Source organism: Syngnathus acus, chromosome 21, assembly GCF_901709675.1.
Source record: "Syngnathus acus chromosome 21, fSynAcu1.2, whole genome shotgun sequence".
Taxonomy (NCBI): Eukaryota; Metazoa; Chordata; class Actinopteri; order Syngnathiformes; family Syngnathidae; genus Syngnathus; species Syngnathus acus.
This window is the reverse complement of record NC_051105.1, coordinates 2447070-2461871: the sequence shown is the minus strand read 5'-3', so window position 1 is coordinate 2461871 and position 14802 is coordinate 2447070. Positions and strand designations below refer to the sequence as shown.

Here is a 14802-nt window from a genome sequence, read left to right as displayed (position 1 = left end):
CATCTTGTCTGTACCTACCACCAGATGATTGCAGGCTTGCGTAATCATCAAAATGGCACTTATACCTGCAGCGGAGACTGTAAAAATGTTAGGCGTATTTTTGCCGATGGCCTTAAGCACAGGCCTGTACTAACTACAGTGCTGCCGACCACATCAGAACGGAGAGAGAGAGTGTATACAAAAACATTTCTATTAATCGTCACAATTTGGAAGAAGTCTTATTTTCAAAATTTGTTACCTACCTGTCGTGTTTAATGCAGGATTTGGACCCAGAAGGAGAGAGTAGACATGAGTGGGCAACAATAAAGTCTATGTACAAAATTTCAAAGTAACAACAGAGAGCAGAACTGGATGTTCTGACAAAGTGTAACTGAGTAACTCTAGTACCGTAATTTTTTCGGACTATAAATCGCGGGTTTTTTCATAGTTTGGGTGAGGGAGCGACTTATGTTTTTTTTTCAAAGATTTTTCAAAAGAAAAAAACAAAAGTGAAACCGCGATAAACGAACCGCGATGTAGCAAGGGATTACCGTAATTTGAATTTCAAGTGACGTCATTAGCGCGACGCGGCGGTTGTTTACAAAAATGACAAAGATTGATCACGGGATGACGAAGCGATATATTCCGGAGCGACTTTTAGTCCGAAAATTATGGTATATATAGAAAAAATAAGAAACTATAAGGAACTATCTCACTTACACAATCAATGATGGTCTATGTGACCAAATAAATGATAAAAGCCAATAGCGTCATACACAGTCATAAACGTAACAGTCATAAAGGACAAACAGTCATAAAGGACCAAAGCCACTAACACAGGCCTGGCCAACTCGCAAAAGAGCCGCATAAAACTAGGCATGGCTCTTTACTAGGCATGGCTCTTTGCCTAATTTCATGCGGCTTTTATTTAAGTTCATATCAACATTTGTGTTTGTGGGGTGTTTTTTTGTGCGTGCTTGCTTCGCTTGAGTTTAATATGGTATTTTTTGTCAAACGCGCATGAGGTAAAATTCCACAAAGCAGGAGGGGCAAACCCATTCGAGTAAACAATTAGTGTCAATTTCGCTCTCAAAATGGCAGGGAAAAAATGCACAGCTTAACGAAAATATGAAGATGAACACAGGACGTTTTTAACAGAGTGGGAAAGTTTTTTTGTTCAACGTAATGTTAAGACGTCATTTCAAAGCTTCAAATCTTCAGCTCACTCCATGCTAACATCGATAAGGACTTTTCAAAAGGGACTGAATTTTGCAAGCGTAAGTTGGACACTTTGAAAAGTCAGGCAGATAAACAGGTCCAGTTTTTCCCAAAAATTACGAAGCACTCGGAGACTGTCACGCTTGCATCGTATCAACTGGCTTGGAACATTGCACGGACTGAAAAGCCATACAATGAAGGGGGGGGGAGTTAAAAAATGCCCCAGTGACGTTGTTAAAATCTTGTCTCCTGAAAACGACAAACTATAACGAATGGTATCAGGCATCCAACTGTCCCGCCACACATAGTAACGCCGTAAATTACCGTATTGGCCCGAATATAAGACGGTGTTTTTTTTCATTGAAATAAGACTGAAAAAGAGGGGGTTGTCTTACATTCGGGGTCTAGACATTATACCCATTCACAACGCTAGATGGCGCCAGATATCTTTAAAGCGAATGCTGAACTTAACTCCCCAGGCCAAAGCGAACCCCTGTCACGAAGACGAAAGAGAGATCTCAGCTACTCTCAAGTTTAAACCAGTTTGCATTACTTTATTGCAATATATATAGCGAAAACAAACTCCAGCCAGCCGAATCGGCCACTACAGGTTAATTAAAGGCCATATTATAGAAATGTGTCTTTAAACGTGTCTTAAATGTTTCTACTGAGGTAGCAGTTCTAATATCCATTGGTGGGGCATTTCATACCACAGAGCGGGTATATAAAAGACACACAGATGAATGAATGAATCAATGACAGTGCGTCAAAGTTCAATATGCTATTATGTGAAAATTCTAAGCGTGTTCATCCTAAACGGAAAAGTTCATTGCCAACACTGTAGATAGGCTGTGGGAGTCCTTTAAATTATAAATAAGCCAGAAGAAGTTTAAACAAACAAACTCCGCATTGACTGTTTTAGCTTCAAGTGAACAAAGTGCTAATCAGAAGCCTCGTTGAAATCAACACGTATTTGGTTGCCGCAGCAAACTACGGCAATGCCGTAAGCACGAATGAATATTGAAGTAAAAATGAGACGAGCACAGTTCACTTGTAAAAAATTCAAATCTATCCTCGAGTAGAACAAGCTGGAGTCACTTGTGCTTGCCGTGCACTTTGAATGCCAATCTGAAACGGCTGACAAACCGCCTCAATCCTCAAATCACACGTCAGCATATTTACACAAATGCTCTCTTGTATCAGAAACAGACAATATGTGATAGCATCTGTTTATACAATCAGAGATTAGATGATATGGAAGCCATGATCGATGAATGAAAATGAACGGTTAGGTAGCGCTTCTCTTTACCATCAGACTGCTCGTGCAAGGATTTGCATGCTGGGAGCCAATCAACATCTCAAAGACAGTTGAAAGCCTTACAATCCATATAAAACAAGTGAAGGTTAGCTACAATACATTATGAAAAGCATCCGAGATGACAAATCCAGGTCCAGAAAGTAAAAACTGCCACAATTTGGTGTCGTGCAAAATGTGAGCAATAACATTTGACTAGAGAAATCAAAGAGTAATTCTGTCTGCTTCTACAAATGGAACGTACTTTTTTGCAGACTGCAGAACCACTTAAGTGCGTCCACATTCAGTTGACTAAAACACTGACTGATGGCCTTGTTCTTCATTAAGTATTGATGACTCAAAGTGGCGCTTTTTGCCCACATCTCCGAAAATAATATTCGCCTCTGAGCAGTTGAAGCGGGCGACAAACAAGCGGTACATCACTACGAGGCCACGTGAATGAAGGTGTGGGGTGTTTTTTTTCCTAGAGACGTCAGTGTGTGTGTCCGTGTGTACACATTGTTAAAGACACTCTTACAATAGAGCCAATAAAGACTAGCCAAACGAATGAGATGATTAAAAGTGCAAGCTTAATTTGTATTTTTCTCAAATTTCAGTTCAACATGAAAGACGAACAAACATTGTCTATTCTATCTGCTTATTTGAGGTCAGTATGTATTCATAAAACAAGAAGTGCACATTTCAAAATGATCATGCCAACCTTAATAAAACGATATAGAGTGGAGTATGACTTCTCTTCCCATCTGGATGGAATTTGAATCAGCACAGGGATGCTAAAACACGCCGACCAACATCAACGCTTGCTTACTTTTCAAAGCTCAGGATTCACTCCGGCCGCTCTAACGTCTTGCCACGATATCCACGTCTTTTGATGACGACTCATCGGTGGTTTCCGTGGAAATGTGGCCTAAGTCAAGATCAAAGTCAAATTCAAAGTCTGCTTTATTGTCAATTTCTTCACATGCCAAGACACACAAAGAAATCGAAATTACGTTCCCACGGTGACAGGACAGTACACAATATACATACATAGACGGTGTTGCACTTTAGACAACAAACTTGTTGAGCATGAACAGAACCAGAGCCGCAACCAAGTAGTGAATCAATCATCAATTGGACACAATTGAATCGAAGCTAGCGATACCAAATATCTCTGCTCTTGAGTAACGTAAGAAAGTTGCACTTAGTATTCTAACGGAAGCTATTGAAAAGGTCGGTCAGAAAAGGTGATCCGAATTCTCTGTCACGCTTCGGGCAAATGGTGAGATGATGATAATCCTGTTTGCCACTGTGACTTGGCTCCATTTTCACACCTTGCTTCTCATTTCACCCAGCACTGCACAAATGTATGCAAAGTCAAGGAAGGCTCCTGAACAGAATGTCATCTGCGGGCCATACTCGATTAATGGTGGGAAACATGACGCAACAATCCAATTTATTACACTAAATATTATTGTTGCTTAATGTTTCGGAGCCTTTTTCGATGGCCCTGTGGACTGTCGAGGCTGTATACTCGCTTCTTCCACACCTCCATTGATCCAAACTACTCATCCCAAATGTGCTGACGAGTAAAAAAAAAAACCAAGATCTATTTTCTTTGGACTGTGGAAGGATTAAACACGTAATACACGGTCCACCAAGGTCAGACCGGGGAGCACTAACTATTACAAAGTGATCCCTCTGAGGCAGATTAAGCCCGCTTTCCTCCTACAGCACCGATTACACCAACAATGCTACGCAAAACTACATTTCTGCAAACACGTGCCATGAAACCCATCAATCCCACTCTTAAGAGGCCAACTACACCCATTAACGACCTGGAGTGTTGCAGGGGAGGCAAGAATTTGTAGAATTCCCATCTGGTTGACCGTCCCAGAAGTATTTGGACAAATGATGTTTTGGAGGTCACAATGGGATTCATCTTGGATTTAAAAGTTGTATTTAGCATTTAGGAACTGGAGCCGTTTTACTTAAGTGTACCTTCATTTGAAAAGGCTCAGCGGTAACTATTAAACTTTTATTGGTCCATTCAAATGGTTTCCCCACTGTGGGAAAAATTCTATCGAATCTAACCTAATCTAATCTACTCACTCATAAATGAAAATGATTAATAACATTTAGGAAGACCAGTATTACGCACGTATACACATTAATTCTATGAAGTTGCAGTTTGCGTTTCTACCATTGTAGTTACTCGAGAATCCCAGACTAACAATTGACAAATTATTTTTCAATGGTCCAAATACTAGACAAGATACGATATAATTGAAGAAAACCACCCACTATACTTTATATTTGTAGTCATCTTGTTCATTTAGAGTATAAATATAAGAATACACTATATTTTTAATGCATCTTCAGATAAATACAATAATTCCACATAAAGTGGAGGGCATTTCACGGGGGCAATTTGCACTTACGTAATACTTAACTTTGTTACAGGTATACTGTATTTGTCTAAATTATTAGTGAATACGATTAAAGCAACAAAGTGTAACTCAGGGGTGTCCAAACTTTTTGCAAAGCGGGCCAGATTTGGTTAGATGAAAATGTATAGTGAAAATGTATATTTTTTGTATTCGCACCGATATTCCTCGAACCATTACCATTGTAAATATGTAACTATATCCTTTGCTGTCTGCAGATAGGTTGATATTGCAAATGAGAATCTGTTGTCAATTGCACTACCAGAAAAGTTAAAAAGATTAAAATAAGAATAAATTAAATACAAATGAACAATTTGATGAAAGTTGAATGATTTTTTTATTCGATGTATTAAGTTTGTTTTATTATTGTTATTGTTGTATTCATAAGAAGGGTTGATATTGGTGTTTGTGACTGCTGTAATCATGTCAGATTTTTAATCTAAATGAAATCATTCTCCATTTTATCTTTTTTATTTCAACTTCATACGCAACAAATTACTTCATAATCACCAAATAATAATCCACAGACTTTTTTTTTTGTTTGCGCGTCGTAGTGTGTAGAGTAAGTAGACAAGCTCTTACCAGTCGTCCGTGGGTTATTTGGCCTTTTCCTGTGCAGCGTCTCTGATTTTAGCGTCGCCTTCGTCCTTGGTGTGCGGACATTTGAATGAGGAAGTGTCTGTGTCACTGATTATCTTGCAAACAGACACTTGTGTGCGCGTGAACTGGGAAGGGATGGAGACACGCTCGCAACCCATCATGAGCACTGGACTATCCTATGGGTTCATTGGCTACATGATCGTTATGTTTTATGTAAAGTTTCACGATCTCTGCCATGTGATTGCTCCACTATGTTGTAGCATCCTTGTTTATGTTCTGTGGAGCTACATTATTTGTTTGTGTTCAGACAGCCTCATTTTTTCCTGCAATTGTGTTGTTGTTGTTCTTTTTTTTACTCCATTTTCATTTTAAATATATAAGAAATTATTATGACCTGGGATTGCCAGGAACCAATCCAAAGTAGGTTTGGCTCAGGCTCAGCCGCATAAATGGAACTTGCCCGTGTGGGACAAATAAAGCAATATTGTACTCATTTTATCTAATGATCATTCTGATGTGATATGGATTGAACGGTGATTGTTAATGATTAAATATGTGCCCTGCAATTGGCCAGTGTCACCTGCCTCCTCAAACCCTTGACCTTCATGAGGAAAAGCACGATAGACAATGAAAAGATTGGATTTCCTGTGCTGCAAACCCACATGCAGACATCGTGTGGCAATATAATCTCAAGGTCACCATGTTGATAAGATAAGATAAAATAAGATAATCCTTTATTATTCCCTCAATGGGGAAACTCCTATGTTAGCAGCAGTACACTTAACATATACACACACACACGCATGCGGGGAAGGGGGTAAAAGATTTTAAAGAAGTAGAAGGTATATATACCGTAATTTTCGGACTATAAGTCGCACCGGAGTATAAGTCGCACCAGCCATAAAATGCCCAAAAAAGTGAAAAAAACCCATATATATGTATATAAATCGCTCCTGAGTATAAGTCGCCCCCCCACCCAAACTATGAAAAAAAACCGCGACTTATAGTCCGAAAATTACGGTAATTAAAAAATATGGACAGTGTATACAAAATACACAATACACAATATGCACACAAGATGCGCCCTATATATCAAATAAATAGAATATGTTCACTGTATTTGAGGAAATACGGAATTACGCAATAGGCAAGAGCATACAAAAGAGTTCTCGTATTCATAGAGTGGGACCTATTGTAAAATCTGTTGAAATGTGCAGGCCTACCTACGTTTTGGCAAATATAAATTAACGGCAAGAAATTCTGACAGTTTATGGTGCTCGTAAAAGGAGGCTAATTGGCCAGCTTTCACGTGGCAAAGTCGGATCCCACGGCTGTCCGGGAGTGAGATGCACAGCTGGTCCTGCCACTTTTGAAGATCACATAATTGCTGCTCTGGTCAGTTAGAGAGCTTCTGAAATTACACCTCCACCTTCCCACAGTGCCTTGCCCACTCGTCTCTGATGCTTCCGCACGGATGAGGCCTGGAAGTGATGAGAGGAGAAACTTCTCTTGTGGCTACGACCAGCATTCAAATTATATAGCAGCGTTTTTTAGGATCCGAATGCTCAGTGGAGCTTTTTCATGTGGACACGCTAACTCGCTGGCCACGTTTAACATAGAAAATGTTTGGTGACGCCACCGCAGGAACGGCTAAAAGCGACGATAAGCATTCACATTCGCACTAATGGGCAATTTCATAGCCCGAACTTTGGAAGCAAAACGTTTTTTGATTCAAAATCAACTGCATACTTATACATAAGCAGTTGTTGAGCGGAAAATCCAAGTCGTTTTCTATCACGATGCAGTGGTTGTCATGAACTGGATTTGGACTTTTCATGTCATCCCTTGTGTCTACCAATCAGCTCCCTCAGCCACTCGTGTCTTGTCCAGGTATTCTTTGCTGTCTTCTCAGTTTGTTTTGATTTCATTCCCTGCATCCTCTCAGTCTGTGTTGGATCATTGCTCCTGTTGTGCTTCTATTTCTAGTTTGCTACTTCATGACTTAGTTTTGGGATTTCTATTTGTTTGATTCTACATTCCTTGTTTGCCTTTTTGTTGCATCCTTGCCTTCCTGCTTGCCTTCACTTGAATCCTCAACCCTCACAGATCCTAATTTCTTCTACAACTTGGATGTGAACCGCTGGAACTGTAATTTTTTGTGACGTACAATAGAAAAAGAACTTTCAATTTTGGTGACTGTATCCCTACAAAGGTTGTTGGAACAGGAAATGTTTTTTGTCAGACAATCTCCTAAAACATGCTAAGAATTTTAGATATACCCTGCAAAAAAGCAAGTTGAGGCATAAATACTAGTACTACTACGAATAATAATAATAATAATGGATGAAAATAAAAAAAATTCTGCCATTGTTGTTCTGGAATCAAATATCCAAGAATCATTTTTTGCCTAAAAGAAACAAGCTATTACGTTTGAGTTTGACTCATGCAAGAATGACCCCATCAAACATGTTTGTGTGAATGATGGTCATCTTTCATTGCATACATAAGTAGACTTCTCCCGGGCTTTCCGTGAGCCACCACAAATGAGGCCGCTCAATCTGTGTTATCAGGTCATTGCGAGTGCAATTATATATTTCATTAGTTACTACTAGGCCTTTGTGGCAGCCAGTCAGGCTTCAAAACGTGTTTTTCCAGCCACTTATTTACAGTGATATATGTTTAGCAGCATCATTGTATTGTTTTCATCCACAAGACTGGAGGAGAATGACCCAGTTCCAAATTTGAGTAATATAAAATTCCACTCCAAGATGACAGTTACATTTTCCAAACTGAATCCAAACTGCCAAACACATGAAGTAGAATGAATTTGGATTCAGGAAACATCACAGTGATTCACACGAGGGAATGGTGAAGGCAAAGTTACAATAAGGCATGAAAGTCATTTTTCTCGTCGTGGCATACTTTATGCACTTTGCCATTAACGTTGGCTATTGTCGTTTTTGTCACAAACTTGGTGTTGATCAAACTTGTGGTGAGAAAAACAGCTTCAACACAATTTACAATTGAGAGCCACAATCATTCTTTACACAGTCCACCTAACAGTGTATTATATTTGTTTATGCTATTTATATTGTCAACAGCGAATTAAACGTATTCAGTGAAATTAATTCCACGCATAATTCTCAACAACTCTACTCAACGTCCATCGTTCGTGATACATTTTTTGCCACATCTTCATCAACTCAAATCATGTGCTCTCATACTGAATATGAGTCTGAAATGAGTCTTAACGCAAATTGCATTCACTCAGCATTGCGCAACACAACAAATGGCCTCTGTTACTATGTTAACAAAAGAAAACCTGCAATACAACCTTTACTCATGACTTGCATCATAAATTCAACCTGAAGATCACGCAGATCATCACGCATTACTTCAACTTTCCGGGTTATTCCTACTGCAGTTATTAATGTGGCACTTTCAGAGATTGCATCATAATTATAACAACATGCCGAAGCTACGTGTATATACATGTGCTTACAGTATACACGTGCAAGCATTCTCAGGCTCACCTCTTCAACTGTGCTAGGAAGTGAGCTACAAAAGCTGGGGTACGGCACGGAGGAATCACACAAGCCGGATGAACGAGACTTCAGGGGCCCTATTTTTGTTCCGGGTGCAAGTTTAGCACAGAGCGCGGTCAAACTGTGCGCATAGGTGGTGTATTCTTTCCTTTGCTATTTTGCTCGATCTTGCACTGGTAGAATTCGACGTAACAGGGCGTTTGCACCTTTGTTAAGTGATGGAAGTCGACCTTTCCCAGCTAATCCGTGCCGTGTCCCTCGTTTGCAATCAAATCAGGGCGGTTGAAGCGCAAAATCGAGTCTGCCTGAAATTACGGAAACGAAACTTTGGGGTCATACCTGTGGCCTCGACTTGGAAGAGCAGAGCCCTAACTGCTGAGCCAAAGGTCCGGGCCGCTGTCCTACCTCATTTCCTTATAACCCCCAATGAAAGGTACAACTGAGGCTGGCATGATTGGCATCTGCTAAACATTTTCATATTCGGAACGTTTTTGGAGCGAGACATAGATGATTCTAACTTGCCTTTTGATGCTCTTCAATGCAAGACAAGTTGTGCTTGCATAAGCTCGGTGTGGTTGAACATCTCTCAGGGACGAGTTACGATACAAATTCAAACCAGGTTCACAAATGGACAACAAGAGAAAGAGTCGAAATGCACTGCAATACAGCAGTACATGCTTCCTCAACAACAAGACCGGTTGATCCGGATTTATCTTTTGACAGAGCAGTGATAGACACGTAGTTTCCTGTAGGTGACAGACGTGCAGGCACTTCAAAGACACACTCATACACCGAGAAAAGAGAGAAAAAAAAAATTGCTGTTCACACCGGTGCTTTTAAGCACCCCCAATGCATCAAGGAAACATAGGAAGTAAGATCAGAAAATTGACTTTTGCTTATAGATAAAAGCAGCTTAAAGGAACGGCTCTAATCCTTATTGGTCAAGTCAGGGTAAGCAGGTACAAGTTGGTATGAACAATATCTATAATTGGGGTTCAAAACAGATATGAAATGGTTGCACATGCATGGCTAGAAGTGACAACAAAATTCACGAAAAATGCTCACCACATACTGCACATTGGCTACGTTGTTGCCTTTAGCCTCCCCTTAGCTAAAGTTCTACTAAATACAAGAGACCCCTGTGAGATAGGGAAATCCATATGGATGTAGATGTCGAATTGGAAAAAAGGCATCAATATTTTTAGAAAGAATTACAACAAGCAAAGGACACTGATTTTGTGGAATGGCCCACAAAAATAACACCTTGATATCTGACAATTCACCCATTTCAACAAAAACAGCTTCAGATTAATTCATGCTGAGTCTTCTTGTAGGGAGCAAAATATGTCCCCCCTTTTCATGATCAATTTCTAAACTTACATTCCGGAAATAAATTGCATCATTATTTCTTTCGTGGTACGTGGACATGGTCCATTTTAGGCACATACGACATGTACCCCTTTGACCCTATACAAAAGGTACAAACAACTACCACAAATGTAGTTTGCAATGAAATAACTGAGGTGTTTTTTCGCTCTGAAAAAGTGTGGCAAATAATAGCAGAGGAAAAAAAAAAACAATTTCCTCTAAGAGGTTGCCCCTACTCTATTTGAAGCTATGCCTCAAGGTACAGTGACGTCTTGGACAAATAAACGCCTCTCCCAAAACAGATGCCTTCATTACCGCAGTTAATAAACAAGACATGAAACAAAATTGACCACTGAGCCAATTTGAATTCTGGTGCTTACTAAAACAGCAGTTCATTCCATAGCACTTAACCAGCCACTCAGATTAATTGAATGGATGTTGGGTTAGTACAGCTGTACAGGGAAAAAATAAATTGAATTTGGTGGCAAATGTTGGCCTTTCATTGCAGTATCTCATCAAATAAGTGTCTCCTCACCAAAATGATAGAGGACACTCCCATTATCATCGTTCACAGGAACATTTAAGTTGATCTCATTTGAACTCTGTCGCTAAACAAAACAGCAGCACATCCCAAAGCATACAAACCTGTTTTACCCGAGTAGCCAGAATTTACAAATAACATATATATTGTTTTACTGTAAACAAGGTTGTATGTTGTGCCCACGTTGTGTGCAGCAAAGTGTACACACAGGAAGCCCACACGAGGAGGAATCCTTCGTTTCAAAGGTGGTACTGGTGCGGGGGGGGGGGGAATACGCTGGAATTGACCCACCTTGCACGCTCGCGTGGTTGCATGCACGCGCCCCTCGCGTGGGAATGCAGTTTGCGGCGCGCGACCGGGACAAAGACCTCGTGCACAACGTGCAATTCATTCAAAATCAGTTGATGATGTGTGTTGTGTGTGTGCGTGCGTGCGTGTGATTGATGTATGTGTGAGTATGCGTGCAGCCAGATGCTCTTCACACACGCGCATGCAGCGCAATTGAATGGGAAGAAGAGCCGACGGATGACACACACATAAAAATGCTTACCTAAAAAACGCTGCGGGGGATGCTGCCACGGTCGTCCGGTGGGAGGCGGTGCTCGTGCTGCTGGTGATCCGGTTCTGCTGACGCGGATACCTGCGAGCAGAACCAAGGGTCAGCGTTGTCTGTCTGTCTGTCACATAGTTGCTGTTGGTAATGCTGTGGACCCCTTTTCTTTTCTCTCTTTTTTCCTCTCTCTCTTTTTTGGAGGGGGAATGCACATCTGAGTGAGAGGGGCGGAGCCGCTGAGGAGCTTCACAAAGCTACACACGAGGGTGGGGGTAGGGGGGGAGTGCTTCATAACGGTGGGTGGGTGAAATCAAATATACTAGTTGGAGATTAATATAGTAAAAATGACATGATTAAAAATTCCTTCGAGTGATTTGGAGCAGAAATACAATGACTGGAAAGAATGTGCATGCCACAGACTTCTAGTTGGCAGTGTCACTTTGTAACTATAAGCTGTTTTTGCGCTGTATAAAAAAAGAAAAACTGTTGCTAGCTGATATTGTAAGTAATAAGTACCGTTTTTTTCCATGTATAATGCGCCCCCATGTATAATACGCACCCTAAAAATGGCATGTTGAAGCTGGAAAAAAGCCTGTACCCATGTATAATACGCACCCAAATTTTGACTCCTACTTAAGTCAAAGTCAAAAGTCAAAGTCTGCTTTATTGTCAACCTCTTCACATGCCAAGACACACAAAGAAATCGAAATTACGTTTCCACTATCCCACGGTGACAAGACTAAGTACAGTAAGTCCGTAAACGTAAAATTATTTCAGAAAAAAGATCATCTTTGGGAACAACCGGATGTTATTCTGCCGGTCAGTATCACTGCGCATGCGCTAGCAAACTCAATAGCGAAGAAATGTTTCGGATTTGTGTAGGGTACATTGTGACAGCAAACGAGCAGGTGATCGAGCAAGCGTCTGATACGAGAGCATTGTGTTCGTATGGAGCGTGTTTGAAGTGAACAGCAGAGAAGAAAGCGCATCTGTAATGGCGGCCTCCGTATGATATCCGGATAAAAAAATTTTTTTAAAAAAAGGACAAAAAAAAAAATTGTACCCATGTATAATGCGCACCCCAGATTTTAGGACAATAAATTAGTTAAATTTTGCGCATTATACATGGGAAAAACGGTAATTGTTAAATAATACTAATCGCTCACCTTGACCTTGGGTCAATTATCATGATACTCTGTACCAGTTGCGTTGCTAGGCATAAAGCTCGAGTGGGCCACAAGCGACCCAGCCACACCACAGCACTCTTACTAAAACTACTAATTGAGATATGTTTATTTTAACAATTAAGAATACTTAAGCAAAAAGTCAAGTACTCCACATATTCAGTTTTCGACGCTAAATGTCAGGAAATCTTTGCCTCACTTCTTGGACAAACCTACGGAAACCGATGTTAGTTGGCGTGCCGCACCCCGTGACTCTGATTCCTGCCACTGCGCGCGGCTCTGGGTCCCCGTATGCCGCCGAGTGCGGTTCTGACTCCCCGTATGCCGCCGAGTGCGGTTCTGACTCCCCGTATGCCGCCGACTGCGGTTCTGACTCCCCGCATGCCACCGAGTGCGGTTCTGACGCCGAGTGCGGTTCCGACTCCCCGTATGCCGCCAAGTGCGGTTCTGACTCCCCGTTTGCCGCTATGCGCGCTTACGTCGTTCCCGTATACCGCTGGGTACGCTTCAAACTCAGAGACTTTGTTGCTGCCAGCTCGGGAACCCTGCATCTGCCACCGATTAGTCTGACATTCTGGACCATCGTGGGTCATTGGGACCAGTGCGCTAATGTTAGCTTACCTTGTACTTAGATATGGACTCTGCTGTGATGACTTGTTTCTACCCATAGTTGTTGGCAGACAGTCATGGAATAAAGACGTGTTCCTCCCTTCTGCCACACTCCATTCTTTTGCCCATGATCAGCCATCGTTCTGTGTGCGCCGAGCAATACCACGTGGGTGACGTAACCCACTGCTGGTTGCTAATTTGCTAACATTTGACAATGCACAACTAGACAAGCCATAAATCAATGACACATGCTAACAATCACTTTCCTACTTGCATGGAAGCTGCAGCGTTGTACTCGACAGTCCCCACTTTCCTGCAACAGTCCATTTTCTCGCTCTCCTCAGTCTCCTCTCGGATAAAATGAGTTGACGATGAAATGTTAAATACAGATTAGCTGAGTGTTCGCCTGCAATTTTTTGTTTTTTGTATTGGTTTGTCGCATTCGTTTATTGCAGTTTGGTTTTTGCAGCGACGTCACTTCCCCAAAAGATTGTGTGTTCCCCATTTTCATTTAAAACAGTGTTGCGTTTTATTGCCCTGAATCTTCTATTTAAATTGTTTAAGTGGGTCAAAAGAAGGTTGTTTTGTTGTCCGTGAGCTCTGACAAGGTCTGGCCATGAATGTATAGCAGGCCCCAAATGTCCTGGCCTCTTTTCCTCAACAGAACTTGGCAGCACACAAGATGGAAGACATGATTGAACTCTGAATTGACTTCACTTCACTTGGGTCATACACAAGAAGTACCCCCATTCCACCCACCGCCTCTTGTTTGTTTTCTCACGACTCACTTGGCACCACAAAACTTTTTCTCGTGTCTTTTTTCCACTCACGTCCACTTTCCACTTCTTCCACAATTTAGGTTCTTCCTTTTTCTTTAAACTGCAAGGCAAACTTTCAGTTGATACATAAAGTGGAAGGAAGTATGAAAACAATGACTTTGTTAAAACTACCTCAAAACCAGTTTGGATTTGCTCTAGAATCCTAATGATCTTACACTGAACTTGACAAATTGAAGAATATTTAGAGCAAGACAATGATGGGACAGTGGCTATGGTAACCTTTGAGAATACAGGCTTAATTGATGAAGTAATGCCACAGATGTCGGGGCTATAATTAAGTGTTGCAAAGCAAATGTCCACTGCTTGACCTTGACCATTAACGCATGAAACCAGGTAGTGGCTTCTCGTGCTCCGGTGTTTGACATTCGGCTTTAAAGCAGGCGTTAATGATCCACAAATATGCAAATTGGAGTTATGCAACTCATGATCAAGCACAGTTTTTACTTCAAGCTGGGATGAATTTAACTGAAGCATCTGATTGCAAACTACAGGCCAGTTATTTTCCTCATCCCAAATTACCATCACATTAGCAACATTGTATTGTAATACAGGTATTTGACATTGCAGCTTGTCAATTTTGTTATGACATTTGTTTGAACAGACATTCAAATACAGTGTATAGTGT

General features: G+C 41.0%; 1 protein-coding gene across 1 annotated transcript in view; it reads right to left on the bottom strand.

Annotated features, from left to right (window-relative positions):
• The window catches only part of st6gal2a (ST6 beta-galactosamide alpha-2,6-sialyltranferase 2a), a 30936-nt gene extending 17185 nt beyond the window's left edge, over positions 1–13751 (bottom strand). The window contains exons 1-2 of the mRNA XM_037240281.1: positions 13351–13751; positions 11543–11632 (exon numbers count right to left, since the gene is read on the bottom strand). The gene's annotated coding sequence lies outside the window, so the exon portion shown is untranslated. The remainder of the gene's footprint in view (positions 1–11542; positions 11633–13350) is intronic.
• Between the last annotated feature and the right edge of the window lie 1051 nt (positions 13752–14802).